The sequence below is a fragment of the Pelodiscus sinensis genome, chromosome 6, assembly GCF_052426305.1.
Source record: "Pelodiscus sinensis isolate ZL-2025 chromosome 6, ASM5242630v1, whole genome shotgun sequence".
Classification (NCBI taxonomy): Eukaryota; Metazoa; Chordata; order Testudines; family Trionychidae; genus Pelodiscus; species Pelodiscus sinensis.
The window spans coordinates 40,406,135-40,426,334 of NC_143057.1; the positions used below are offsets into that span (position 1 = coordinate 40,406,135).

The following is a 20,200-nucleotide window of genomic DNA, read 5'->3' on the forward strand; positions in this document are numbered from 1 at the left end:
AAGGCAAAACTATGGATGTTTGTTTAATTCTAAAGAGTTACTCTGGATTTTATTTTTCAATTAAAAAAGAAAATAATATGCTTCTTTTACAATTAAAAGTTTTAATTTTCTAGCTTTAAACTAGCAAGCAGTTTCCATGGCTAAAGGCTACTTTACTCCTTTGACGTTGGCTAGTGAGGATCCTTGGAACACAAATATAAGGAATGAGCCAATATTTTGCCTGCCTGTCTGCTTTTGAGGGTATCTCAGTGCTGGCAAAACAGAAGGGTAATAGGAATTAGAAGGAAGGAAAAAACAGCAATAAATATATAAATCACAAAAGGAAGGAAATCTATTTGGTCCTTGGCTGAAAAGACTCCACTCAACTAATCCATGCTGAGTGTAATCCAATGCTCCTTTATATAATCCTGTACTCGTGCAAGAAAATTAAAGTTTAATGCAATAACAGCTGACATTTTTGTTGCCCAGAAACCGATTAAAGAATGGTTAGAATCATACTAATCCAATTTTTCTCTTTAAAAAAAAATATTCTTTGACATTTTGATTATTTAATCCATAGCATCAGTTTTTGATTATTAAACATATATTACCAACATAAACAAGATTTTTTTGACGGGGTGGGAGAGGACAATGACCACCAAGAGATGATATATGTGGAAATGGTACATTTTGAAGCTCTTTCAGAGTCCATACATTTTTCATAAGCTCTTTGGCCATAATCAATCTGTGTCCCAGGGATTTTAAAAATAAGCATAAAGGCAAAAAGGCATAAAGGCACTATCATCAGTCATAACTGGTCTATTGCATCCCACCAGCTATTACGTCTGTTTGTTTCTGTGTAATATATTTGAGTTCTGCCAGCAATGGGACCAATTGGAGGTCTCTGTTAAAGACAAACAACACTGATAAATGGGAACATAGTTGTGGGTATTCTCCATCCCTATTATCCTACCCATAAAATAAAACCCTCTCAAATAAAAAAGAAAACCAAAACTGGTTTTCTTTGGCCCATATTCAAATAAATTAATATGGGAAGCATCCCCTAATAATTATACAACATGGTGGTACAACATGACTGCAGACTGAACAGGAGTTCATGCAGAAGCAATAATGGAAGTTGTGCAGTTATTGTTTCCTGTGGAGTCATAGGTACCAAAACACTAAGATGGGATGGTAGGTTTCTGAAGTGGCTTCTTAGGGTGCATAATTTTTGTCTCATTTTACCCTTCCTCCAGATTTTGCTGGAGTCCCTCAGCAGAGCTCGTTTTCATGCACATGCACATATTCCACATCTCAGTTTTACAGGGTCAGCATATTAACATAACCACAGGGTTCACCGAACCACGGCGAGCCCCGCTCGCCAGCCACGCTGTCCGGCGATCTGCGCATGTGCAGATCGCCTGAACCCGGCTCTTCCGGGTTGCAATCTACCCACCACGAGCGACTAGATTGCATTATTTGTCGAGCCCTGAACATAGGCATTGTCCTCCCAGGATGCGCAACCTGACCTAACCGAAGATTCCAAGGGTTGCAGCCTTCCTGGAGAGGCTGCCATGGAGAAGTGAGGAAGCCTAGATGCTTTGGATACAATGTGGGGACTCTCTATGAATAGCCTCATCTTTGGTACATATTCCAGGATCCTCACATTTGGGTATCCAAGAAACCTGTTTGTTCCACAGAGTTAATTCCACAGGAATAATTCAGAGGAAACCATATCAGAGAGACTTCACAGTTGCTTGTCAGGGAACGTGCTGAGGTAAAAAGAGGTGTATAGTCAGGGCTTCTCTGTGGCTCACTGATATCAAGTTGCCTCATTGGATCCCCGTGACGGTTGGTAGCTGGTGTATGTTAGAAGGCTGATCTGCCATGTGTGAGAGCATTGGCCCAGTACACAGACCAGCATCAGTGAAGTAATAAGGTGGCTGATGGTCACTTTCATAGAAACACAGGGTTGGAAAAGACCTCAGGAGGTCATTGAGTCCAAACCCATGCTAAAAGCAGGACCAATCCCAAATAATCCTCCGAGCCAGGGCTCTGTCAAGCCCGTGCTTAAAAACCACTAGGGATGGAGATTCTACCATCTCCCTAAGTAACCCATTCCAGTGCTTCACCACCCTTGCAGTAAAACAGTTTTTTTCTTTTCATACCAATCCATTCTCCCACCCAGGGCCTGCTTTAGGAAGTGCGGGGCCCAATTCAAACAATTTCGACCGGGCCTCACAGCAATTTTGGTAGAGCAAAAAAAAAAAAAAAACCACACCACACACACCACAGCACAAAAAAATCCCCTGCGCACACGCACACACACCTTGCACAAAACTCACACCGATGCACACCTCCTCCGAGGCCAGCAGATTTGTATAATTTTTGGTGGTGCCCCATTAGCAACACCCTCTGACCCCCATTAGCCAGGCCTCTGGAGGAAACACTCTCGGGGCAAGATGGACACATGACCAGAAGTAAAAGGTGTCATGTCACTCCTCTTGAAGGACTTTTCCCATCATCCTCCTACCAACAGGGATTAGTTTGGCCCCCACAAAACCCCCTCATGCAACTATCCTGCAGTTGCATTAACCCAATGTGTGTGACATTAACTCGGGGGCAGAGAGACTGGGGGAAGTGTTCCCTCTAAGGCTATGTCTACCCTCGCGGCTTCTTACACAAGTACAGCCATTCTTGTGCAAGAACCCACAGAGTAGCCACACTGCCTGCCTGCTCTTGCACAAGGAAATTTACAGTATGTACAGTGGTAAGAGAGGGTGTCTTAGAAAAGAGCATAGCTCTTGTGCAACAGATGTAAGCTCTCTTGCCCAAGAGGGCAGTGTGGATGCTCAGCAGGGATTTCTTGTGCAAGAAACCCCTATGGCTAAAATGGCCATTGGAGTTTTCTTGCACAAGCGAGCATCCACACTGCCGTGGATGCTCGTGCACAAAAGCACAGCTCACACGTGGCAGTGTGGACGTGTTCTTGCACAAGAAGCCATCAGTGTAGACATAGCCTAAGAGTTTCCTCCCATGAGCAGAATGGATTTTGTATTGTGCACCTGTACTGAGTTCATGTGGCTTGTTTGGATGTGCCACCAGAGGCGTAGCGAGGGTGTTATGCGCCATGGGGCAAAGGAAAAATGTGCACCCCCACACTCCCGCCGCCATGTGGCATGGCCCCAAACCTGGTGCACAGCTGAGGGGAACTTGTACCGCATCTCCTTCCCCACCCCCTACAGTTTGAGGCCAGGCTCCCACATGCACTAACCCTCCAATGGAGATGGAGGAGGGTCGGGCTTGGACCAGAGAGGCAGGGAGGAGGCTCCAGCTGCCAACTGCAGAAGGAGTAGGAGCATGTGAGCTGAAGGGATAACAGGGGAAGCAGAATGGGATTAAATTGGAGCCTCCCTAGTATGGTGCCCAGCGGCAACTGACCCTCCGGCCTCCTAATTATGCCACTGTCCCCCTCCTCCTCCCCCTCCCCCCGCAGATCTATCATCTTATGCATGTGCAAGATCTATGAGAGGAGTCCCATGAATCTGCTGTTAGTATCTGCCGGTTTCTGGGTGGTGTCTCAATGCTGCCACATTCACCTCCCAAGAGGGGGCTTCCCAAAGCAGGCCCTTGCTGCTGATCCCCAAGATATTCACAGGTCCAGTTTCCTTTCAATGGGCCCATTTCCCAGGGCTCATTGATCTTGGATCTGGCTTCCATCCCCTCTCCAACCTTTGCAACTGCCCAGAGGTGCTCACCTTCCACCTTATACATTCCCACCTCATTCACCCCACAGGGACAGTCTCTGCCTCACTTGTCCTAGGGCAGGGGTGTCCAAACTTTTTTCAAAGAGGGCCAGATTTGATGAAGTGAACATGCGTGAGGGCCGACCATTTTGCCTGACATTCTTTGAACCATTAAAATTAAATGCAAATTAACTATTTTATGCAAAGTTTATTGCAAACGGCATACTTTTCATTTCGTCACATGGATGACAAATCTAAACAGGTGTTAAATCACTCTGCCTTTCATATCTGAAGGTCAGATGAAAAAAAAATCCAGGAAGCTGAAATATGTGTCAGGAACATTGTAAAGTACATTACATATTATTGGTAATAAAGGTTGTCTGTCAACTTTTAAGTTAAAAAAATATGAACAGGAACATAACACCAAGTATATATGTTGTGTCCAAATCTATTTATAACTGATTTAGACCAACTGACATTAACTGAGATTTTACAATGTATTCATCTCAATACATATGGATTCGTTGGGGGCCATAAAAGATAGATATTGCCAAATTACCTGTGGGGCCATATTAAACCGGAACACGGGCCGCAATTGGCCCGCGGGCCGGACTTTGGACATGCCTGTCCTAGGGACTATTCTACCAAGAAGTAATACAAAATTTCCATGTAAAAGGACTCAATACAAAGCTAAAAACTTCAATGAAAGAATGATTAATACAAAGACATGTATTATCTGCTGCAGGGAGACACCTCTGCCTGCCTCCACCCCTCTCCTCCCAGAGTCTACAGCCCCATTGCAAGGTGGGGGAGGGGAAGAAAAGAGGCTGAGGCCCATCCAATGGGACTGAAGCAGTCATGAGCAAGCCATGCCCTGGACCCATTCTCCTGGCCATTGCTGGTGCTGTGTTGCTTCGGGCACACTGAAATGCAGTCACCTCTAGGGTGGGCTGGACAGCTGTTTAACACCTTTCATGTAGGGGCCAGTGCCGGCTGCCTTCCTGCAGAGCCCCCATCAGAACTACTGTGCCCTCCTGGTTTAGGAAAAGAATAAACAGGAGGATTAATGAGGCAGGGAATGAGCCATCTACATTAGGCCCAGGCTGGAGTATCATGTCCAGTTCTAGGTGCCACATTTCAGGAAACGTGGAGAAACTGGAGAAAGTCCAGAGAAGATCAACACAAATGATGAAAGGTCTAGAGAACATGAAGTATGAGGCAAGGCTGAAGGAATTGGCCTTGTTTACCTTGGAAAAGAGAAGACCGAAAAGGGAAACGAGAGCAGCTTTCAAGTATCTAAAAGAGTATTATAAAGAAGAGGAAGAAAAATTGTTCTACTTAGCCTCTGAGGTTAGGATGAGAAGCAATGGGCTTAAATTGCAGCAAGGGAGGCTTAGGTTGGACATTAGGAAAAATTTCCTGCCTATCAGGGTGGTTAAACACTGGAATAAATTGCCTAGGGAGATTGCGGATTCTCCATCATTGGATATATTTAAGACCAGGTTAGACAGACACCTATCAGGGATGAACTACGGCAACTCAACTTTAGAAGCCTCAGGGGCCACACTGATACTTACAGAACATGCTGAGGGCCTCAACTTAAGTGTGGTTGCATATGCAAGCAAATATTTACAAATAGCTTCTCTCACACTGACAGGCATGAATACAAAGATTAAGGCAAGACTACACAACACACAGGCCCCATTTAAGTCAGTTCTGCTGATATTAATAAAATTCAATATTTACCTGATTTCTACCCATGTGACAGCACTTTTCATGAGCAATGACAGTCTAAGAATTTAACTACTAAAACACATATCAACAGAAGATCATTACACTGACTACTTTTTTGTTTTGGTTCCCACTCACCGGCCACATGTTGATCCCCGCATAAACCCAAACTGCACCGCAGGGTGCAAACAAACTGGCAGTGGGCAGCATACCAAGTTATTAATAAATATTTTTAAACCTTTACCTTTTCTCTCTGCTGCCATGTCTCCTCTCCTTGCTCCATCATCTCCCCTGGTGCCTGCTGCCCCCCAACTCCTCACCCTCCTCTGCTGTCCAGACTCCGGCCCTTCTCACTCCCCTTAGCCCTCCTGCAACTTGCCCCCCCTCCATCAGCCCTTCACTCCCCCCTGTGCTCACTCCTCCAGTAGCCCAATTCTGATCAAGTGAGCTACCCCTCGTCATCCCCTCTTCCAACACCTCCCTCTACACACCTGCCCTGCCTCTCTCCTCTGGTGCTGGTCCTTCCCCTGCAGGTGTCTGCCCTTCTGCTTCACCCCCAGAATACCCTGGCACCTGAACCTTCCCTTAGGCCTGCACCCTCCTGGTGCCTCCCTCTTCCCTTACTGCCCCTGCCCCCTTTTTCCCTGATGCCCACCCCCTCACCACTGTCTGCCCCGTTCCCCTCCTGCCCCTCTGTGCCCTCACACATGCCTTGCTCCATCCCCACCTTTCTTATGCCCACCCCTTCTTTCAAGCCTTCTTCCAGCACCTCCCCTTTCCCCTTTAGTCCCCAATGCCCTTCCCCTCTCCTCTTCTCTCTCCCAGCATCACCCTGTCTCCCCTCCCACTGACACCTTCCCTCCTGCCCTTTCCCTCATTGGCCCCCTGCCATTTGTCTCTCCTCCACCCTGTCTCTTGGTGCCTTCCCCTTTCTTCCTCCTCCCTCTCTGCACAAGCCCCTCCTCCACCTCCCTCCCCTTCCACACAAGTCCTTCCCCCTCAGCACAAGTCCTTTCCCTAACTTCTGCCTTCCACTTTGCGGGGCCGGAGTCTGCACTCAGGCCCCGGAGTCCGAACCCGGAGCCAGCCATGCCCCGCAATGTGGCTCCGAGAAGTTTTAAAATGCCGGGCCAAGACATCACGTCACACCCTGGTGTACTCCCCGCCCACCTGCAATGCCACACACGGTAGCAGCAGCCGGCGAGGGGGAGCCGCGCTGAGAGCCACGAACGGCAGGGATGCTCCAGGGCCGAGGGGGATGCTCTGGGGGCAGGGTAGGAGGATGCGCGGGGGGCGGGGCTTGCTCCAGGCAGAGCCGGGGGAGAGACCCAGCTCCACATATTGCTGGAGCAGGGCTCCTGGCTCTGAATAGTAACTCGCAGCCCATGGCCCAGCACACTTCCGGGTTCAGGGGTGCGGGGCCCCCTTAGGCGAGGGGCCCAGTTCGGCTGAATTGGTCTAATTGGCCTAAGACCGGCTCTGCTCCACCTAAATTTCACAGTGCTTTTGAAGTTCTGAGCCTCCCTGTCTTCTTTGGTTTCTCACTGTCTGTTGCTTCTACCTCTTTTTCAACAGGGCACAGCTCTTTATTTCAGCATGTGACATATTGGTTCATATTATGGACTTGTTACAAACTGCCCACAGAGTATAAATGAAGTCACCAAGCCACTGTTATGAGGAAAGATCTATACTAATAATGTAATAGTTTGTTGCAATATATTTAAGAAATTGGACATTTCTTAAAAAAATCGGGATCTCACAGATTTATTTCCCCCCTTTCAGTCTCCTTGACCTTACCTAATCCATCAGAATACCATTCCACCAAGAGCTTTTTTTACCTTGTTTAAAAAACTGTAATCTGTTCTGATTATTTGGACTCTGCTAGCAATAGCAAGACTTAGTCATTTGAGTGCCACTGAATATGTAAGTTAGTTCATTACTGGTTGTGCTGGCTTCCTGTGAAAGCTGGAAAAAGTATTACATGTAGTTATAGAGGGTGGCCTGCTTATTTTTTTTAAAATCCCTTTGCAGTCTGCCAAGCTTAAACAGCAAATGTCATCACCATGAATGCAGTAGCTGAAACCAACAGGTGGGGGTAATAAACCCTGACATTTCCAGCAAGTTTAATTGTACTTGGTGTGATGGGATACCTTTCAGTATAAACATGGTTTTACTTGATGTCAGTAACAAGGCCATGGACCTAGTTTTCTACTATGTAGCCACATGTAGGTGAGAACTTTACACCATGGATCACTGTACTTTATGACCTTTCAGGGAATGAAACCTCTGATCTATATCATTCTTATCTTTGCTGGTTCAGCTGCTGGGTGGTGACAACTTGCTAGACTCCATGTCGGATCCAACAGTGATTTACTGTGTATTAGAATTAAAGCGTTTGCATGATATTCCTGTCCACCCAACCCTAAAGGGCTTTGGTAGTGGTATTAAGGCTCTCTGGAGGAAATTGCAACATCCAGGGATTTGTTATGAGCTTATTGCTGCCTAGTGCCAAGGCAGTTCATAAATCTAAGTACAACATGACAACAACATGACTGGCTTTGAGGTTTTTTCCTTTTGGCCCTTCCTTATAATGATTTCGTAAGCTGTCTTTCTGACTATCCCATTATGATGCACAAAAACCTCTGACAACAGGAAACAGCTCCAATTCTAGCTAGTCACTTAAAAAAACCACAAATATTATAGTTATACAAAATATAATTAAGAGAAATACTAAAACGAGACACAGGTTATTGGCCTGTTGCAAATACACAGAAAATATGGTTAGTTGTCTTATTCTACATCTATGCTAATGTAACTGTGAGCAAAATTTCATTCATATCATGTTTTTCTTTCCTCTTTTAAATAAAATACATGGTTCATCGTAAAATGAGAGCAGATCTAAGTGAGGGCAATCTTACTAGAACTGTTAAATAACTGTAGATTTGCTCTCTTGTACATAATTATTAACACCAGATTTAATTATTATTAAAAGGAAAATTCATTCTGAAATGATTTATAGATTCCAAGGCTAGCATTGTGATAATCCGGTCTGACCTCCTCTATAATACAGGTCACAGAACATCCCTCAAAATAATTCTTAGGGCATATCTTTTTGAACAGTGTCAGATCCTTGGCAAAATTGTTCCATTGGTTAATGGCTCTCACTATTACAAATGTATGCCTTCTTTCCTGTCTGATTTTGTCTAGCTTTAACTTCCACCTATTGGATCATGTTACACCTTTCTGCACGTAAAAACAATCAGGAGTCCTGTGGTAGCTGATGAAGGGACTTTTTACCCAGGAAAACTTATGCTCAAATAAATCTGTTAGGGTACGTGTACACTAGCCCCCTAGTTTGCTAGGGAGGCTAATGACGGCAACCGAAGTTGCTAATGAAGTGCGGGATTTAAATATCCCATGCTTGATTAGCATAATCCCAGCCGGTAGCCATTTTGGAAACTGACTAGCCCGAAGTAACTCCCCACATCTATACGTGGCAGAAAAGCGGGATTCCGAGATAAATCCCTTAGTTCGTATTAACTGTTAAACCTCATTCCACGAGGAGTGAGTAAACACTATAATCTTTATCAACTGTAAATAAGTTCTTGACACTTTAGGGGAAACACCAGTAAGGAATTACTTGTTTATAACTGAAGATAAGATGAACTCAGGAAACCCCACTATTTCCCAGATACATTTGCTTTTTCCCCTGTGCCACTCCAAGCAGCATTAGAGCAGAATGAAGAGGTACTGTGAGGTAGCAGAGGGTTAATTACATGCTCAGAAATAGATGTCAGTGTTACTGGCAAGGCTCCAAAAAGTCTTGTTTTCAACAGTAGCTTCCCTGGGACCAAACGTCTTAAGGAGAAAATACAAAGACTTTTGAGACAGATTCGCAACTAATGTAAACTTATCTAACTCAGGTGATTTCAATGGTATTATATCAGTTTATATCAGATGAGAATTTGCCCCTCTGAATTTGGCAGTTTCAGGTAACATGAATTTCTCTGCCTGTTCAGATTTGAGATATTGCCATAAGGAAGCTGTGTTTGTATTTCTTTTTTGCTCAGACTTGGTTGTCTCTGGAAACATTATTTGGATTTACCTTTTTATGTGTGCTTTATTTCACGATAAAGTTATAGATGTGTGTAGCTGATGAGAAGTTTGCAGCCAGCCCATAATTAATCAACTTATTAAATTCCCTCATGCTTATTACTTTTTTGCAACTTGGTTGATCAGGTGAAAGTCTCCTAAGTGGCTCACCTATGTACAATTAATGCCTCTTTTCTTCTAGCTTTAAATCTCCTGCCAAGATAGGAATGCAGCTCCTCCTAAAGTAAGATGACACACGATACCTTTCCCAGACCTATGGAGGAGCTCTGTTTGGCTCAAGAGCTCATCTCTCTCATCAGCAGAAGTTGATCCAATAAAATATATTACCTCACCCATCTTTTCTCTGTAATATCCTGGGTCCAACCCAACTACAACAACACAGCATAAGTCAGTTCGGGACATTCTGTTTAATGAATGCTCAACTAAACCATTAATTAATGTGAAGTTAGTCATTCTAACAGGGCTGGCCCACAACATTTTGGCACCTGAGGTGGGGAGCTCAAATGACGTTCCCATGTCCCCTCGCTTGGTCCAAAACTTGGAAAGGTCTCAATTCTCTGGGTTCTAGTGGCGCCCACCCACAGTCTGGTACCTGAGATGGCCGCCTCAGTTCGCCTCATGGTAAGGACAATCCTGCATTCTAATAAAAAACTAAAGGTGAAATTCTGACCCCTTTGATATGAATGGCAAAACTCCCATTGACTTCATTGGGGCCACCATTTCACCTTCAGTTTCTGAACCCTATAGTTGTGAAGAAAAAACCTTGAAAATGTGAACCAAGGGTAAACTGAGGCAGATGTTTTCCTGAGGCTATGTCTGCACTACAGAGAGTATAGTAGCATACCTACAGTGCCACAGCTACATCATTGTAAACACTTGGGCTGTGTCTAGACTGGCCAGTTTTTCCGGAAAATCAGCCGCTTTTCCGGAAAAACTTGCTAGCTGTCTACATTGGCCACTTGAATTTCCGCAAAAGCACTGACTTCCTACTGTAAGAAATCAGTGCTTCTTGCGGAAATACAATGCTGTTCCCATTCAGGCAAAAGTCCTGAAAAAGGGCCAGTGTAGACAGCTCAGATTTGTTTTCCGCAATAAAGCCCCGATCGTGAAAATGGCAATCGGGGCTTTTTTTACGGAAAAGCGAGTCTAGATTGGCACGGACGCTTTTCCACAAAAAGTGCTTTTGCGGAAGAGCGTCCGTGCCAATCTAGACGCTCTTTTCCGCAAATTCTTTGAACGGAAAATCATGCCAGTCTAGACGTAGCCATAGCGTATATGTAGGCTATGGACAAAAGAGTCTTTTTGTCACTGGAGATGCACCATATCCTTATTCGACACCTCAGTAACGGTAGTTAGATTGATGGAAGCATTTTCCCTACACTCGGGGTTAGGTCATCATAGCTATAGTTCTCAGTGGGTTGGGTTTCCTGAACATTGTAGTTATGTCAACCTATATATTAAGTGGAAGTCAGGCCTGAGTCTAGAGGCAGTCTAAAACTATAGATCTGAGAGGTTTGAACAGCTCCCTTCATACCAGTGGGTAGCAACTGTGAATTTTATCAGTTTAATTGTCAACTAATTCAACTAGTGTGCTTATCCTACAATCCCAAAGTGCTTCCCACAACTCTCCAGGTTCCAAAAACCTCAGCTATCTCAGTCAATATCTGTGGGGAGTGGATACCAAGGTCTTTCATAATGAGCTAGTGGTACCATGTGTTTTCCACTTATGACCAGTACCAATTACTGTGCTACACCTGGGCTTATTACCAATTAGTGCTTTGCTCTCTCAGCCCTGTTTGTGTCAAGTTCTAGCCTGCCTCCTGCTCACATCTTAGCTTTGCTTTTTTGTTAACCATGTTTTGCCCATTGTTAGCTAGGCCTCAGGCCTCTAATCAGGCCTGTGCTACATGGGCTTATGTTTTAGGCCTTCATCTTACTACCGCATGAGCTAAAGGACAGGGCACCAGACTAGGAAGCGGGTGACCTATTTTCTATTCCCAATTCTATCACTGTAGTGTGATCTTGAGCAAGTCACTTCACCTCTCTGTTTCTGTTTTCTCTCCTTCCCTTTCTCCCCTTCCCCATTGGTCTGTTTTTGTTTATTTAAGTTATACACACTTTGAGGACAGGGACAATCTTGTGTTGCATGTTTATATAGTGCCCAGCATAGTTAGTTCATAACTTCTGTGAGGAGAGTAAGGTAATAGTGTAATCCTCATTAATAAAATATTCAATTCTGTAATTTAAATGAAGCTGGCACACCAAAATGTCATGGTCAGGATCCTCACCATAATACATTGGGTGTAGACTGTAGCAGATTCCATTAGCTGGAATTCTGTGTGGAAAACAAAAACTGACATGTTTCAAGTTTCTTGGCAGTACAAAATGTATTGGTATGGCCTACATTTTGCAACTGTACAGCAACAGGCACAATACAAGAGTATCCTTTCTCTTCTATTCAATATAGGTTCTTTAAACATCACTAATGACCATAGTGATGGTTTCAGTGAATTGGGAGTGGAGTGGGTGGCTGATTTCATACCAAGGTTTGTACATTCCTGAAGGCAGTGCACCATATTTGTAGTGAACACAATGACCCACTCATCTGCCACTTTGAGGACCCTCCAACTTCCTAGTATGTCAAATGCCACAAAAGGGATTGTCTTTAGAGTAGTGGTTTCATTGCAACACAGGACACACACAATCCGTGCTATTAGAAATCCCAGGTGGTAAAACTGAAGCATAACATTTAACAGAAAATGACAGATTAAACTGCCACCCCTGTTCTCACAAGATGTTGCAGCTCTGAAAAATAAAAGCTTCAACCAGCCCTTCCAATCTGAGGCACACAATGGAACACACTGTTTGACACTGGAGACTACGAGAGCGTGGCAGCACCTGCTGTTCAGAACTACTCAAGCACTCTGTTAAATTGCCTGTTTCTCAACGGTATTTTTTTTTTTCACCCACTAATCCCATGCCAGAAATTCATTTTAACTATCTAGAAGGTAAAATATTACCTGGCAAGGGACATGGAAAATAAATAAGAACATTGTTTTACATGCAGTATAGATGTAGCAGTGTCAGTCCCAGGATATGAGAGAGAGAGAAGATGGGTGAGGTAATATCTTTGACTGGACCAACTTCTGTTGGTGAGCTAGACATTGTTTTACATGTATTTTGTGCTGCATTCCATATACTCTAGTTGCATTGCACTCTCCTCTTTGATTTACAGTTATAATACCAACATTCCCAACTCATTCTGAAAATTCTACTCAGTTATTTCTTAGTGGTTACCTTGAATCTTTTTGTAGGATTATCCCTGTGTACTGGAATGGGTCTGATAATTCTATCATATATAGAATCATAGAATCATAGAATCATAGGACTGGAAGGGACCTCGAGAGGTCATCGAGTCCAGCCCCCTGCCCTCAAGGCAGGATCAAGCTACGTCTACACCATCCCTGACAGATGTCTATCTAACCTGTTCTTAAATATCTCCAGAGAGGGAGATTCCACCACCTCCCTTGGCAATTTATTCCAATATTTGACCACCCTGACAGTTAGGAATTTTTTCCTAATGTCCAATCTAAACCTCCCCTGCTGCACTTTAAGCCCATTACTCCTTGTCCTGTCCTCAGAAACCAAGAGGAACAAATTTTCTCCTTCCTCCTTGTGACACCCTTTTAGATATTTGAAAGCCGCTATCATGTCCCCCCTTAATCTTCTTTTTTCCAAACTAAACAAGCCCAGTTCATGAAGCCTGGCTTCATAGGTCATGTTCTCTAAACCTTTAATCATTCTTGTCGCTCTTCTCTGTACCCTTTCCAATTTCTCCACATCTTTCTTGAAATGTGGCGCCCAGAACTGGACACAGTACTCCAGCTGAGGCCTAACTAGTGCAGAGTAGAGCGGCAGAATGACTTCACGAGTTTTGCTTACAACACACCTGTTAATACAACCTAGAATCATATTTGCTTTTTTTGCAACAGCATCACACTGTTGACTCATATTCAACTTGTGGTCCACTATGACCCCTAGATCCCTTTCTGCCATGCTCCTTCCTAGACAGTCGCTTCCCATCTTGTATGTATGGAACTGATTGTTCCTTCCTAAGTGGAGCACTTTGCATTTCTCTCTATTAAACCTCATCCTGTTTACCTCCGACCATTTCTCTAACTTGCTAAGGTCATTCTGAATTATGTCCCTATCCTCCAAAGAAGTCGCAACCCCACCCAGTTTGGTATCATCTGCAAACTTAATAAGCGTACTCTCTATCCCAATATCTACATCATTGATGAAGATATTGAACAGTATGGGTCCCAAAACAGACCCTTGAGGAACTCCACTTGTTATCCCTTTCCAGCAGGATTTAGAACCGTTAACAACCACTCTCTGACTACGGTTATCCAGCCAATTATGCACCCACCTTATCGTGGCCCTATCTAAGTTATATTTGCCTAGTTTATCAATAAGAATATCATGCGAGACCGTATCAAATGCCTTACTAAAGTCTAGGTATATGACATCCACCGCTTCTCCCTTATCCACAAGGCTCGTTATCTTATCAAAGAAAGCTATCAGATTAGTTTGGCATGACTTGTTCTTCACAAACCCATGCTGGCTATTCCCTATCACTTTATTACCTTCCAAGTGTTTGCATATGATTTCCTTAATTACCTGCTCCATTATCTTCCCTGGGACAGACGTTAAACTGACCGGTCTATAGTTTCCTGGGTTGTTCTTATTCCCCTTTTTATAGATGGGCACAATATTTGCCCTTTTCCAGTCTTCTGGAATCTCCCCTGTCTGCCATGATTTTTCAAAGATCATAGCTAAAGGCTCAGATACCTCCTCTATCAGCTCCTTGAGTATCCTGGGATGCATTTCATCAGGACCTGGTGACTTGCTGACATCTAACTTTCCTAAGTGATTTTTAACTTGTTCTTTGTGTATCCTATCTTCTAAACTTACCCTCTCTCTGCTTGTATTCACTATGTTAGGCACACCTCCAGACTTCTCGGTGAAGACCGAAACAAAGAAGTCATTGAGCATCTCCGCCATTTCCAAGTTTCCTGTTACTGCTTCTCCCTCCTCACTAAGCAGTGGGCCTACCCTGTCCTTGGTCTTCCTCTTGCTTTTAATGTATTTATAAAAGGTCTTCTTGTTTCCCTTTATGCCTGTAGCTAATTTGATCTCATTTTGTGCCTTTGCCTTTCTAATCTTGCCCCTGCATTCCCGTGTTGCTTGCCTATATTCATCCTTTGTTATTTGTCCTAATTTCCATTTTTTATGAGACTCCTTTTTTATTTTGAGATCATGCAAGATCTCCTTGTTAAGCCAAGCTGGTCTTTTGCCATATTTTCTATCTTTCCTACACAGCGGAATTGTTTGCTTTTGGGCCCTTAACAACGTCCCTTTGAAATACTTCCAACTCTCCTCAGTTGTTTTTCCCTTCAGTCTTGCTTCCCATGGGACCTTACCTACAAGTTCTCTGAGCTTATCAAAATCTGCCTTCCTGAAATCCATTACCTCAATTGTGCTGGTCTCCCTTCTACCTTTCCTTAAGATCATGAACTCTATTATTTCGTGATCACTGTCCCCTATACTGTCTTCCACTTTCAAGTTCTCAACTAGTTCCTCCCTATTTGTTAAAACCAAATCCAGAACAGCTTCTCCTCTGGTAGCTTTTTCAACCTTCTGAAACAGAAAGTTGTCTCCAATGCAGTCCAGAAACTTATTGGATAGCCTGTGCCTCGCTGTGTTAGTTTCCCAACATATGTCTGGATAGTTGAAGTCCCCCATCACCACCAAATCTTGGGCTTTGGATAGTTTTGTTAATTGTTTAAAAAAGGCCTCATCCACCTCTTCCACCTGGCTAGGTGGCCTGTAGTAGACTCCTAGCATGATATCACCCTCGTTTTTTACCCCTTTTAGCTTAACCCAGAGACTCTCTACACAGCTATCTCCTACATTCATCTCCACTTCAGTCCAAGTGTGTACATTTTTAATATACAAGGCAACCCCTCCTCCCTTTTTTCCCTGTCTGTCCTTCCTGAGCAAGCCGTACCCTTCCATACCAACATTCCAATCATGCGTCCCATCCCACCAGGTTTCTGTAATACCAATGATATCATAGTTGTATTTATTGGTTAGCAATTCCAGTTCTTCCTGCTTATTACCCATACTTCTCGCATTTGTATATAGGCATCTAAGATACTGATTTGATCTTGCCTCCCTGTTGTGCCCTGACCCTCCTTTCTCCTTGCCATTATAGGCCGTAGTCCCCCCTATTTCCAACCCATCTCCCAGTCCCGCACATTCAGCACTTACCTGTGGGCTTTGCTCACCTGCCCCGACAAACCTAGTTTAAAGCCCTCCTCACAAGGTTAGCCAGTCTGTGTCCAAACAAGGCCTTCCCGCTCCTGGAAGTATATAGACATACACCAAATATTTTCACCCCTTATATCAAGAGTATTTTAAAGGAGGATAAGAGAATATATTAGTCTGGTGTATATTTTCACTAGGTCTAGATCAGACATACTAACACAGTCAAACCAATATGAATATCTGCCCTTTTAGATATTTAGCAATGTTATGAAAAGTGCGCTTTGAAAGATCTCCTACTAAACAATGCTTTTAAATTACATTGGCCTCCTTTTCCTCAGAGTTAAAGCATATGATCAGTTCCACTATTGGTGCAAAAGAGGTGTTCCCTTTGACATACATCCTCTATTTGATTGGGAAATTAAAAGGAATCGAAGGGTTCCCAATTCCCATTGAATTTTCATTGAATGGTTTCTTTGAAAATCCAAGTCTTTATCTACCAGTACATAGCAAAGGTAATGGCAAAATGAATTTCCCTACACACTTGGCTTAATAATACTCCTTAATCTTAAACTAGAGACACCATTTTTAAGAGTTAGAGGATTAGTTTAGGCCTGGTCTACACTCAGACTACTTTGACAGTATAGCTATACCTATATATTGGAAAACGTCCCTAGTGTAGATACAACCAATACCAACAAAACACTTTTTTTGGTCAGCATAGTTTATTCCAGTCCTCCTCACATCATCCCCCAACAAAATAATTAGTTTCTAGGCCAATTCAGCTCTTATTTTCTTTATTGAGATTGTCAGCAGCCATGCCAGTTGAGATGAGGCTGATAATGATCCATTATAAACTGAACTAAAACCATTATAAGCCACCCACAAGCCATTGGATCAGTGTTTCTTAAACTTTTAAAGACCGAGAAACACCAAACAATTTTTTTTTTTATGGAGAACACCAAAGATTTTTATTGTTGAGAGAAAAAAAAAGCCCCCAGGGAAAAGTTGTTGATAAAAATAAAAGGAGGCTTGCCCCTTTAAAGGTGGCCATTTTGAAATCTGTTCTCTCCGCGGCACACCTCCGACTGCCTTGCAGCACATCAGTGTGCCACGGAACACACTTTAAGAAATGCTGCATTAGATGATGACAGCATTTGGTCTACTACCAATCTGGCACACGTACAGTGGGCGACTTAAAAATTAAAGAGTTTGCATCTTATCATCAGCCCACCGAATCTTCCAAATTCCTATGTTCACAGTTTATACATCAACCACTACATTTTGATCTATTCCAAAATATGGCAAAAGGTCAAATGCTTACAGGAAGGCTGAGCTCTGAATACAAAATATGTGTACAGTTACTGCAGTAGACACACACAAATAACTGAACTCACTCCAACCCTCTCCCACCAGTCTTATCTTACATTTACTTTTGACCTCTCTCTCTCTCTCTCTCTCTCTTTTTTTTTAAACCATTTACACACACATGTGCACTCTAATCACCCAAAAGTAAAAACCACAGGCCAATGGGGACAGTAATTTCCCCTCCAAACAAGAATTTGGCCCAAGGTACCTGAAAAATACTTGGTTTTGGTTAAAAAGAAACCCTGCTATGCTGGGGCAGAGCACCCTGAACCCCACAGAAAGAATATTCAAATCAAATGTAGTCAGTCCAGTTTAACCCAACATTGTGCATAGAAACCCTTGATCATTAGCTATAAATACAGGCAGTCCCCGGGTTACGTACAAGATAGGGACTGTAGGTTTGTTCTTAAGTTGAATCTGTATGTAAGTCGGAACTGGCATCCAGATTCAGCCGCTGCTGAAACTGATCAGTTTCAACAGCGGCTGAATCTGGACACCAGTTCCGACTTACATACAGATTCAACTTAAGAACCCCAGGCATCCCCAAGTCAGCTGCTGCTGAAACTGATCAGCAGCTGATTCCAGGAAGCCCAGGGCAGACCAACTCTGCCTCGGGCTTCCTGTAGTCAGCTGCTGGTCAGTTTCAGCAGCGGCTGACTTGGGGACGCCTGGGGCAGAGCAGCTCGGGTGCTGCTGGGTTGGTCCAGTAGCGCAGCCGCTCCTCAGCGCTACTGGACCAACCCAGCAGCACCCCAGCTGCTCTGCCCCAGGCATCCTGATTCAGCCGCTGCCGGGTTGGTCCAGTAGCGTCAAGGAGCGGTGCTGCGGGACCAACTGGCAGCGCCCCACCTGCTCTACCACAGGCCCCGGGCTTTGCTCCGCATCTCCCTGGTCTGCTGGGGGGCACTAGCTGCGTCCCCCCCCAGCAGACCAGGGAGATGCTGAGCAAAGCGGCGGAGGACCCGGGGCCGGACCCGCGGCGCTTCCAGATCAGCTGGAAGCGCCGTGGGTCTGGCCCCGGGTCCTCCGCCGCTTTGCTCCGCGTCTCCCTGGTCTGCTGGCTCCCCCAGCAGACCAGGGAGACGGGGAGCAGCTTTTCTCGCCCCGGAGGAGGCAGGCGGCGGGACCAGGCGTCCCGCCGCTCCAATCCTCCGGGGCGAGAAAATCCCTGTTCGTAACTGCGGATCTGACATAAGTCGGATCCGCGTAACTCGGGGACTGCCTGTACTTATGTCAACTTTCCATATTGGTGTTAACAATTCGTTTATAGATCCTTTGAAATAAGTCCCCCTCCAGTTATGGGATTGTCATAAGACATTTTAAATTAAGGGCCTGATTCATGGAAATCACAAGGAGTTTTGTCATTGGGCCCAATGGAAACAGGATAGGACCCAAACCTGTTACAGTAATAGACATGTCTCTGCATTGGTTTCTTTGTGTGCAATATGCATTGTTATTAATGGCCCTTTTAAAGCCTGATTGATAGGTCAGAACATGCCTCGCTTGTTACCACATAAATGAGCCACAAAGCTGATAGAATTCCAAAGAAAACAATCTCTTATTGAAAATCTGCTTAACAGGGCACTATTTAGAACAGCTCTGTGTAGCAAGCCTCTCTTCACAGAAGCAAGGACAAAGAGACAAAGAAATTACAAGTCCATAGATCTCAGGCAAAAGCCATCACTAGCCCATCTCAAAGATGGACTCTGACCAGTAAGCAATAAGATGATAGAGTAAGCATGTTAACAGTATGTATGGTGGGCATGAGAATAGAAGCTGAGTGCTATCATATCACTTAAAATGTATTATTAATCAAGGACATGTACCCTGCTTCACCTGGCAGCAGCATACTTCTAGAAAATGAAAAAATTACCCCAAAATTCTCTGAATCAACTAATAATAGCTTCATAGATTCCAAAGACAGAAGAGATCAGTGAGATCATCTAGTCCACCTTCCTTTATAACATAGCTTATAAAATTTCCCCACAATAATTACAAGAACATGTATTTCAGAAAAAACATCCAATCTTAATTTCAAAATGACCAGTGATGGCAAATCCACCTTGGTAAATTGTTCCAATGATTAATTACTCTGACCATTAAAAATGCATACCTTATTTCCACTCTGAAATTGTCTAACTTCAGCTCCCAGCTATTGAATCATGTCATATCTCTCTGCTGGATTGAAGAGCCCATTGTTAACTATTCAGTCACCATGCTTATAGTTAGCTCTTATATAGCACTTTCTATCAGTAGATCTCAAAGTGCTTTTACAAGAGAGGTCATTATCCTTATCTTTGCTTTACAGAGGAGGAGGCACTGAAAGCTGCTATTTTTTTGCCCATGATCATCAGACAGCCCCCTTAGAAATAGAATCAGGTCTCCCAGTTCCCAGGATATTCCCTACACCATCCTGTCTCCCTTAGTCACACCCTTAATTATATTAATGCAATCCTGTAAATTTCACTGGTGCTGTATGGTTATCACTATTGGCCTACTATAACCCAGGACACAAAATTCATCTGTGTGAGGCAAAGAAAAGACACAGTGCAGTTACGTTATGAGTATGTATGGCTCAGTGTGATTTTGTACAAGTGCAGGTGAAACACTACAGCAATCAGTAATCAAGCTAGTTTATTATGGAAGGGAAAAAAAACGTGCTGCTGATTTAATAATGGAAACTGACAGCCCTGCTGCATTTCTAGGAATTTCTCACTTATTCTGTGCCTCCCTTACACATTTTATTTTGTAATAGTAGTGAAAAGCATATCACCACTTGGCTATTTTCAAAGTACTTTGGTAATCCTCACCCCACCACAGTCATCTGAGGAAATAATTTCTAACTATCATTTTAGGAATGCAGATATAGAGGCAGAGAGATTTAGCAATTTGCTCTTCTCTAGAAGGAGTTGCTGCCTGAGCTGGTATTAGAATTT

The 20,200-nt window shown here is 43.8% G+C and overlaps 1 long non-coding RNA gene across 1 annotated transcript in view; it reads right to left on the reverse strand.

Annotated features, from left to right (window-relative positions):
• Positions 1-20,200, reverse strand: part of LOC106732011 (uncharacterized) — a 72,595-nt gene that overhangs the window by 20,800 nt on the left and 31,595 nt on the right. The gene's annotated exons all lie outside the window — the stretch shown is intronic.